The sequence below is a fragment of the Adiantum capillus-veneris genome, chromosome 17 (assembly GCF_014529385.1).
Source record: "Adiantum capillus-veneris isolate H3 chromosome 17, ASM1452938v2, whole genome shotgun sequence".
Classification (NCBI taxonomy): domain Eukaryota; kingdom Viridiplantae; phylum Streptophyta; class Polypodiopsida; order Polypodiales; family Pteridaceae; genus Adiantum; species Adiantum capillus-veneris.
The window spans coordinates 93,398,753-93,410,396 of NC_140947.1; positions in this window are offsets into that span (position 1 = coordinate 93,398,753).

Sequence of the window (11,644 nt, forward strand, 5' to 3'; positions counted from 1 at the left end):
GAGAAGATGAAGGAAGCTCAAGGCACACAACAAAGAGTATATTATTTAGTGTGCAATGGAAAGATAAGTTGTCCCTAGAGTGATGGGCATATATACAATGCACCGGGGAAAAAACCTCTTAGAGAGGGGGAAAACGCCCCAACGGTCCTAAGTGTGTTCACACACATCACTACCACATGTATATGGTAACAAATTCCCCCTGGAGTGATGTGGTGAATGAGAGCTGGCACATAGCAACGACCATTGGGGAAAGTTGGAAAATTAGAGCCACCTCTTCTCTTGTCATTGGCGGACACAATCACAATCTCTCTCTTTGTAGCATTCAAGTAACTAGCTAAAAGGCTTTGCACACGTGCGAGCAAGCAAGGAAGACTTTTCAATGCCAAAATTTGGCTACGAGCTCCATCAACTTCAAACTTCTTGGCACGGCCGACTCCCTCAAAGGATTTTACGATTTACCACCAACTCCATCGCCAATTCGCTACCATTGGAAGAGAGGGGGGTGATTATTTTACTTTCTTGCTCATTTGTTAAGTGTTGTGTGTGCAAATCTCCATTGTTTTGGTTTTTTGCAAATTTATTTGCTAGAAAACATTAAAAAAAACTATCACATTGTAGTGTGTCCATGTCGCCCTATAGTTATCTAGGTTTTGTGGGCTTTCTGTCATTGGTTGCACCCTTAAAACCCAACAGAACTGTCTGGTCGTAGACGCCGGGTGCTTTCCCGAGGATGTGATTCTTTGGCAAACATTTTTCGATGAACGCTTTTTTGGAATGCAGCGAGCAAATTCCAAAAAGATTCTTTCTCTCTCTCTCTCTCTCTCCTCTGTATCTCCTCTCTCTCTTCTTCTTAGGTGTGTGTGTGCGCACGCTAAAAGAAAAAGGAAAATGGTATAACCTTTCTATCACCCAAGTGTGGTAGATTGGTAATGCCATTTCCCTTTTGAATAACATGTCATATGTATGCCAAGTGTGGCATCACAAAAATTTATTGATTGGTTATTCACTCAATGCTAGGGAAGGCCTCTCTAGGGATGTATTTACTTGTGCTTCCACGTTGAAGGCATGTGTACTTGTGCAAGAAGTTGGCATGGAGGAGAGAATTTACGATAAGATTGCTCGTGGAGGAATACTGCAAAAAAAAATATTGTGCTTTGGTCAATATGTATGTGAACTTTGGTGCTATCACAAAAGCATTAAAGTTCTCGACGGGCCTCCTCCTTGAAAGGTCATTACTTGGAACGTGTTGACTACAAGAATTTCCAAGGATGTGCTTAGTGGTCCTATGATTGATATGTATGCCAACTGTGGTGCCCTATGAAAGCAAATGAGTGTTAGGGATGATGGGCTATGGAGGATGATGACGACAAAAAAGCAACATGGTGGGAGAGCATGAGGGAGGAAGGGGAAGAAGAGAGAAGGAGAGTAGAGCTGAAGCAATGACACAAGAGAGAAAACACCCTTTTTTATCATTAAAAAACCATACATATATAGGACTATTAGGCTAATAATAGCCCCACCTTTGCCATGCAAACTCCACAAAGACTGGAGGTGTGTAATTGCATACTACAAGAGCAGCTCCCATGGGTTAGATGATCGATGAGTAGGGATTGAAGCCCAACATTCCCCCCACCCATCATGTCGCTCTTCCCTCGTTGTCACTCTCCATAGCCCGTCATCCCTAACAGTGGTATTAGAGAATGCGGTAGAAAATGGGAACAAGAGAGAAGGAGAGCATAACTGAAGCAATGACATAAGAGAGCACATGCCCTTTTTCATTATTTAATAACCATACATACATAGGACTATTAGGATAATAATAGCCCCATCTTTGCCATGCAAACTCTAAAAAGACTGGAGGTGTGTAACTGCATGCTACAAGAGCAGTTCCCATGCGTTAGATGATCGATGACCAGGGCTTGAAACCCAACAGTAAGTTCTTGATGGGAATCCTCCCCAAGATGTCGCCTCTTGGAATGCATTAATTACAAGATATTCCCAAGATGGTTGTGGCAAGGAAGTTCAACGCACTTTTAATCAAATCTATGCCCTTTGTCGAGTAGCCTTGAATTGTTTTTGTTGAATGGACACCTCCTCCAGTTTGTCTCCTTGATTCAAGGAAGCTTTAGGTTGTTTAATAAAATTCAAAGGGAAGTCCTTTCTCCAATTTCAATCACCTATGCTTGCACGGGGCTTGCACATTGAAGGCCAGTAGCCATATGCAAGACATTCACATGGATCAGATAATTAATGATGCTAGTAAAAACATCTTTTCCTTGGAAATCCTTTGGTTGTATATAGACCAAATGAGGTGCCCATTTGAAAGTACAAAAAAAAATTTATGAGCTTCACACTAATCGTACTACTAACCTTATCTCTATTCTTTGGATATATAGGAAAATAAGGAGTAGCGAGGCATAATTCCAATCCTCACATTGAGCTCCACCAACACTCTTCTTCTCACTCCCACTCTACATGCATCATGCACTCTACAATTGGTATCAGAGCCAAAGGTTGTGGTGCTACTCCTCTCCCAGCATTTCCCTCTTCTCGGTGAGATACATATTAGCTACATCGGCAATGAATCAAAGCTCAGAACTTCCATGGCTATGGAGGCATTGTGAGCTAAACACATAGAGCTCATGTATCAAGGTGGAAACAAACTAAAGAACACAAGATACAAGGAGCAAGAGATTGAGCTTTCTATGAGCTCTCAGAGAGAGAGAGAGAGAGAGAGAGAGAGAGAGAGAGAGAGAGGAGTAGGTTTCTCAGTTCCCAGCACATTAATACCAAGTCACTACTTTGCTCGTAACTTGAGATTAATAGATTGGATTCTAAAACCTTTTTTATCTAAACAAATCTCTCTTCAAGATCTACAATTTTATAGAAGAGTGTGTTAGCTTATTTGAAGTGCAGCTATGTCTAAAATGGAAAAGAGAAAGTCTATTTTTCTCAGGATAGATTGTGTATTTGAGTCAAGTAAGAGAGGAGAAAGAGTGTAGAGAGAGAAATACATAGCTTCATCTCAACTTCAACATTGAAGGCCTCAAGGACATCTACACACACTCTCGACGTTCTTGAGTTACTCCTCTCAGTATCGGATACACACACACATACACACTTTGATTTTTTACTTCAATAACTCCGACATCTTCTAGTAGGAGAGACACTTTTGTTTGGTGGCAGAAGTTGGCGACTAGTTTTCTTGGCATTGACAACCCGTTTTTTTGGCTTGTAGCGTTGTCTTCTCTTTTGGCATTGACATGCACGGGTGAGGTGCCTTTTTTGTAGAGGAGTTGACACATGGCATTGGCTTTGACTTTAGTGACATCGACTATAGGTTTTCACGTGCTCTTTGGCGTTGTAAAGAGTGACGCAAAGAGACAGTTTGCCGGCAGTGGGACATAGGTTACAAATTATTGTTAGCAGAGCAATTTTTTGGATTTCCATATACGTTTGGTCATGATATATATTCTATGTAGTATTGCTTATGCATAGCCAATGACGGCTTCTCAGAGATAGCTCTCAGATATAGTTTTACAGCACAAGGATAGTCACAAGTTCTCTAGACACAACACATCCTATGAGCATCTTTTGTAGTGATAGCCGTTACAGCTCTAGTGGGAGTTTGAATGCATATGGTTTATGTGTGACTAGCACTTCAAAGTGCTTGTGCTCTATTGAGAGTGTTTTACTCCCTGCAAGGAGTGTGTTTTATGCTTTTTCTTGCATCTCTTTGGTGCCTATTTGAGCATGTCTCCTACGTTTTTCCCGTGACAGTTTCACATTTTTGGATGTATGTTGTGTTGTGGATACTACCACTGTATCTCGTTGTGGAGCCGATTTTGACTTGTTTTGGCTGTTTTGACCATTTATGAGACTTGGTCCGAAAATTTTCTTTATGAGACTGTGCCTAGTCATGTCGCATAGACTTTGGAGCAAATAGACTAGAGAGAATGTACTCGATGAAAATATACTTGTTTGATTGATTAGGATAAGGGAGCAAAATTGCAAAATAAGCATGATGGCGTTGTATAGGCTCAAAATGGAAGGTGATACAAAATTAGGAAAAGTGATATGCATCACACGTGGAAATAAGCATGGTGGCATTATATAGGCTCAAAATGGAAGGTGGTACAAAATTCTGAAAAGTGATATGCATCACATGTGGAAAAAGGTCAAGTAGCATGTGGGTTACACCAAATAGCATGTGTGACTATAATTGTGTAGGATGTGTGCATAGTGAAGAAGCATGGGTTAGGCAAATCTATGTAGTAGTATACATGCACAAAAGGGTGCATGCTTATTATGCTTGGCTTTAGGGGTTGGTGAGTGTAAGCTAAAGGCTTACCCCAACAAACATCCTTGTAAGTTGAAGCTTACATGAAGTGCATTGATTCTAATTGACAATGCTAATATGGGTTGCATAGGGTAACTACATATGGCTCAATGTTGAATTTAATGCAAAAGGGTAGGTCTTACCACCAAACTTTGGGTTTGGGGTAGTATCTAAATCCATTACAGTACATCCTCATAATAGAGAGTTTTGACATCCCCTTCTTCTTCTTCTTCTTCTTCTTCTTCTTCCACAATATATACTTTGCCTTTGGAATCTCTAAGATTCTTTTAGTTCTTAGCATTATTTTTTAAGAAACATCGGTTGGGTGCATGCCATTTCTTGTTGCAATGAAGGCACACCTTAATGTGGAAGCAATCTTGTGATTTGTGGTTGCTTTTGCCACAATGTAAGCAACCTTTACTGTTTACAACAAATGCCTTATGTTGAGATCTTGTGTAAGTGTCAATTTTTTTTTCTTCCTCTAGAAGTGAATTGATTACATCTTCAAATTTAGGAGTGGGATCTTTCTCCTTGAGCACACTTACAGTCAAGGTGATTGTGTGTAGATACACATTTATTGAACCTAACAAAATTGACACATAATCTAGTGCTCGATCCTAATTAACTCTAATCACTTGGTTAGGAAAGTGTCCATTTAGACATACCCAAATCCAAGGAAAGAGATAATTAGGCTTGAACTTAATTAATCTACTCCTAAATAGTTATGAATCAATTTAGTGCTTAGAGAGAGAGCACTAAATATCATGAGGATCTAACTGATATAATTAGGAGATACTAATTACTTACAAATTATGATACCACATGCAATGCCTAAGGTGGATCAACCAATGAGGCATTTATCATAGTGAGAGCTTAATAACATAACAAATTAGGAGAAAATAGCTTAGAGAGAATGTACTCGATGAAAATAGATGTGCTTGATTGATTAGTATGAGGGAGTAAAATTACAAGTTAATCATGATGTCCTTATATAGGTTCAAAATGGAAAGTAGATTAAATGTTATAAAGTGATATGCATCACAAGTGGAAAAAGGTCAGGTAGCATGTGGGCTACACCAAATAGCATGTGACTATAATTGTGTAGCATGTGTGCAACGTAAAGAAGCATATATTAGGGAAATTAATGTAGTAGGATGCATGCATGCACATAAGGGTGAATGCTTTGTATGCTTGGCTTGAGGGGATGTTCATGTATTGAGTGTAAGGTAAAGGCTTACCCCAACACTTTGATGCCAAGTTGGCAATATTTTGACAGTTTCTTTGAGCAGTATATGCATGTTTATGCTCAGCCAACACTTTTTGTTGGTTTATGCATGTGTTTTTTGTTTAGTTTTGCTTTAGATTTGGATCTCTGTACAGAGGAGACTCTGTCGAATTTTTCTCATCGTGAGTCCTCTAGTTTTTCTAAAACACTCTTTTGCATTGGCATTGTTGTGATTTTATTGAGTTTCTCATTGAAATTTTGATCTTTGAGCAAAGGAAAGTCTGCTTAATTTTTTGAAAAAAAACCATAAATTTTTAGTGTTGCTCTCTTGTAGTTAGCTCTTGTCAGCATGGTTGGATCTTGTGAAGATTACTACATTAAGAAATTTGATGGCACAAATTTCACTATATAGAAGTAGAGAATGCTTGATGTCCTAATCAACAAAGGACTTAGAGGAGCATTGAAAGAGTGCAAAGAGGGCTTGTACATTGATGATTAGTGGGACAAGCTTGATGCTCATGCCATGGAAACTATTAGGTTACATCGTGGCGTATATATTCTTCACATCTATGGACAAAACCAACGCTAAAGAACTATGGGAGTCTTTATGCTTAACATGGGATGGAGTGTATCAAACTCTTCCCACTGACGATTGGTGGGCGGGGTTTGATGCTTGTTTCATGGAAACTATTAGGTTACATCTTGGTGAGTTTATATTCTTCACGGCTATGGACAAAACCAACACTAAAGAACTGTTGGAGTCTTTATTCTCAGCATGGAATGGTAAGAGTGCATCAAAAAATTTGTTTTTGATGAAGAAGCTTATGTGTCTTAACATGAAAGAAGGTAGCAGTGTGATATCAAACCTGAACAAGTTTAACGATGTGTTTACTCAATTGGCATGAAAGGGGCTTAATTGTGATGATGAAATGAAAGTTTTTTTCTTGTTATGTTCTTTGCCTACATCATGGGATACATTTAACACTGCCATTAGTAACTCTGTCCTTAAGGGAAAGCCTACTTTTAGTGATGCTACTAGTGCTTTACTCATGGAACAGATTTGACATTAGTCTCTTAACACTAGTGGGATTGGTGATGCGTATACGGCTAGTGGAAGTAGGCAGAGGAATAATCAAAGGCAGAGAGGTCGTAGTCACAGTCACGTTCATTCTCAAGATCCCAAGAATGCATGTAGCAAGAGTTGTGGATGTGACACAATGAACATATAGTTCTTCCATTGTCACAAGAAAGGACACATGGAAAAGAATTGTCGTTTACTGCAAAGAGACAAGGGTAAAGACACTATTATAATTTTTGCACCTCTTAAGAGTAGTGTGAAGATAGATGAGTTAAATGTCATTAAGTCTCCACATGTTGATGTTGTTTCTGACATGTCGTAGTCATCAAATATACTAGTCTTCACTTCTAATTTGAATCCAGAGGTGTTGTTAGCCCTTGACCAATGTTATGTGCAAATTTGGATTATTGACTCAGGTGCCAGATTGCATGTTACTCCTCACAAGGAGTGATTCTCTAATTATGCATCCACATGGTTCAATTGAGGTGGGTGATTCTCATCAACTTGAGACATGTGGCATTGGAGATGTGAAGGCGTGTATGTGTAATGGTATTGAGTTCATGTTGTGAGGTGTTAAACATGTGCCAAAGCTAACTAAAAGGTTGGTTTTAGCAGGATCTCTTGATGATCTTGGATACACTATAGTGTTTGGCAATGGTCTTGGATAATCAGAAAAGGTAGCTTGTGTTGGGGCTCAAGCCAAGTGGTCGGCCATGCATCACTAACAATTCACTTATTCTTTGGATAATATGGAAGAATAAGGAACGATGAGTAATCTTCTCACCAAGAGCTCCACCAAATCGTGTCTTTGTTGCACTACACTACACCACGCACTCGCATGCATGTACTCCCTTGCTCGCTTATAAGTGGTATTAGAGCAAGGTAGTTCTTCATCAACTCTTGACGTGCGCACGGGCTTCATGGCAAGCTAAGGTTTGCTTAGCAAAGGCTTGCAGAGTGGAAAAATAAGATCGATGGATTGTTGCACTATGAGCTTCTGAGTTTGGAAGCCAAAGGCGAGGAGCACTGCAAATATTAGCACTAATGAAGAAATTAAAGATAGAACTGGACTGTGTATGCAACAAAGGCAACTCTTAAGACAATACATAGCTTGCAATTTGTTTTCATGTGTAGTGCTACGAATACATATTGAGCAAGAAGGGTAGAGAAGTAGAGAGAGAGAGTGTTCTTAGGTCTATGCATTGGCACGAGTGACTTGGCAAGCAGCAAAGTGTATGTGTACGTGCATACACAAACACACACACACACACACCTTTGGCTCTTTCACCACAATGGTAGAGTATGTGGTAGTTTTGGATGCTAGCAAGGAAGTTGTATGGTTAGCTTGCATAGTGGGAGATCTTTGCATTACTCAAAACAGAGAATTAACAAAACAATTTAGAAAAGAGTTCTTATATTATCAGTTTCATATTGTGTGATTAAATTGTGTGATATTGTCTCTCTCTCTCTCTCTCTCTCTCTCTCTCTCTCTCTCTCTCTCTCTCTCTCTCTCTCTCTCTCTCTATTCTACCTTTAATTGCTCTTACCTCTACTCACTTCCATCCTCTCCCTCTACCTCCACTCCTAAACATTATCTCATTCCAAGTGTAGCTAACAAAGCACTCTAGTTTGTATTGTCTTTTTATGGGTTGCATGACATTTACAAGGATGCAAGCTTTGCTTCAAAGGGAGGCAATGTTAGGTCATCTTTAGGAGAGGGACCATGGAGCACACATGGCATGCATGTGCAAGGTACAAAGAGCACATTCTAAATGCAGAGTTCAAGATTGGAGTCCATGCTAGGGCCAATAGGCCACACATAATTGTTAAGAGATTGTAGAGGTGTGTAGCCTAGCATCAATGTACTTTTGCATGAAATAAATGACACATTGATCACATTAGAATACATGAAGTAAAGACACATTCATCACATTAAAATACAAGAAACTATTACAACCAACTTTCTCAAGGCTCTAAAACACAATTTTCAAGACTTTTTTATATAAAAACTAGCAGGTTCTCTAAATGCAACATTTGCATGGCAATAAGTCTCAAGTTGGAAACTAATAGAAATCAAGAGGAGCATGTCGTGTACTTTACTCAAAGGATGAAACATGTGTTGTAGTAAATGAGTTATAGAAAAATGCACAATGCTTGGAGGACCTTATCAGAAATGTACATGAGACAAGTTCCTGTGCATTATACATGACAAAATGGACCAAAGTAAGACCATTGTAACACAAGTTAAACCAACTTCCAAATCACTTGATGGTGTTTAGAGGCCTCTAGTATGCTATTAGGAATGCTCACTCATGGTCATGGACAAAATGCTTATGATCACCTTGGTTTGAGGCGACCAAAAAATGTATGTGGAATTTAGAAAGAAGAGATAATGACATGTATAATGACAAGCTCAAAGAATGTTGGTTAATGAAAATGGGGAAATTACACTTACCATTCTCTTGCACGTGCATGTGTGTCCATGTGCACGCGCACACACACACACAACCATCTCTATCATCCATTTCAAGGTTGATAGAGACAATACAAGTCAATCATGTACACCTCTCTCTCTCACACACTCCTCTAGTGCTAGAAAGAGATATAAGAAAGAGGCATAACAATTAAACTCTCTAGCAAAGCACACACATTGATAACATAAGGACTCTTGCACACTATTCGTCTAGATTGTAGCCCCAAAAGTGCACATCACACTTTTACACTTGAGGATTTGATACTCTTATTAAAAGTGGGTTTGCAAAAATACAAGCCCCTCCTTACAAGAAGTTATTTGCATGTGAAAGAGCATCCACTAAATGCTAACGGATGGTTCCCATTGCTATTTTATTGCCTAGTCTACCGTATGTACAAATTAATATATTGAGAAGTTGCAATAGCGGCGGCTATCGGGACCTCCACTACTAGAAAAATCTTTATATTGCGTGCGTTCAAGTAGAATTTAAATAACCCCTCTTCACATACATATTTTAATAAATTAAATGACCCCATTTCCTTTAAACTCTGTAGGTTTTTTTCCCAAAGTGACTTTTAAAACCCCTTGTGTCAATGTAAAGTAACTTTCTTGAGTCCCCCCCCCCCCCCCCCCACGCGCGCGCGGAGGGTGGCTAATTGTTTGAGAGTCAAACCGCACCACAAACCTCCTTCATGAGCTCTATTCTACAAGCATCAAACTCACATATTAGTTGAATCACTAATCATTAGAATAGTTATCAAGTAACTACAATATAAGTTTCGTATTCTACAAGCACATCAAACTCACATATTAGTTGAATCACTAATTATTAGAATAGCTATCAAGTAACCACAATATAACTCTTGCTATTCCCTAAAACACATGTTGAGACTAAACCACGTACGATATTGTGATTCACTAGGCATACCTTAGAATCATGGAGGGAGGACAAGATCATAGCATCCCGCTTGCTAGGGATAACAATTGTCCTTAGCTGCTCAACATAGACAAGTGAGTAATGAAAATTGCGGAGAAGGTTTGAGAAATCTTGAAAGAACTTCTGAGGCACCCAACGGGTTATTTCTCATAAGTGATCTTCAAATGTCAAGATGCATCTATTATACACTTTTCCAATGCGACTAGTGGTGGTTTCACGGTCAACTATATTTTTAGGCAACAATTGTTCTTCTTGGACCACAAGTGTAGGTGGGTTTTCACAAACTGGAGGTGTTGGCAAGGTTTCTTTCAAGGTCTCAAAAGGATAATATGGAAACCATTCTGCATTTGCCAATGGGAGGGAGATTCTAGTCTTTAGGACACATCATTAATCGCTTTTGAAGTAGAGAGAAGTCCGTAGAAGGGAAATATTGTACCTAACACATGTGTTGACAATGGGTGACTTTCCAAAGGGTATACAAATAGGAAGTGGCTTAGGGAGCGTTCAAACTGCCGAATAAAAGGACATCGATTTCAAGGGTCATCGACCTTGAAGTTCACACTACACAATACTTGGTGAGTAGTAAAGCTCAAAACTATCACAACATCCGGGGGAGAGGGTCACCCACAAAGATGATGGGTCTCAAAAGGGCTCATCTTTGTGCTGACCAACCGCCACTTGCCACGACAAATGCTCGCTTTTGTGTTAGATAACTGAGTCGATAATCTGAATGCTGCCTTAGTCTTCACTTTTTGAATTGTTGATTTGTGATAATATGATTGCAAACAAACACATAGCTCCTAAGGTAGAGGGGCTAGAAAGTAGTAGGGGTCAAGTAGAGAGACACTTTTAAGAGATGCATGAATCTTGCACAACTATAAAAGCATGTCAATAAAAAACGTTTTTCACAATGTGGAACCAAAAAAAGGAAAATGAATTGTGTCTCCCAATTGGCTCCCACGACGCTCCCATGTGGCCCTCGATTTGATACAAAAAAAACCCACGTCTACAAATAATTGGCATTGTCCCTTCTTAAGGCCAGCACATGTTCATCACATCCCACACATACCCAATAATCATGAGAGATATCTACAAAAACATCCACGTCTGCAAATAATTGGCACCGCCCCTTCTTCCATTAAGGCCAGCACATGTTCATCACATCCCACACATTCTCAATAATCATGAGAGATATCTACACTAAAGGAGAGAGCGCGGGTAATGAGTAAGATCTCCACTAATCATGAAGCGTAGAACACAACAACAAAAGCAATAGAACAGAAGCATAACTCAACCAATGAAATCGACCCATCTTGATTCACTCGGATGCACAATATTAAAAATTTGCATGAATGGTTGAGATAATTCAAATATCTTTGAGTGTTAAGACCTACAAAATACTCCGACGCTTATGATTCACTTTAGTACTACAAAAAACAAAACCTCCATTCCCTCCACCCGTCTACCTTCAATGCATACTTCAACCAAAGCCACAGACTCCATCACAAATGTTTTACACATAATAGACCATGGACATGCTATACTCTACCCATGGCATCTCTTGCCCCTTGCAAGTGCAAATGTTGCTTATT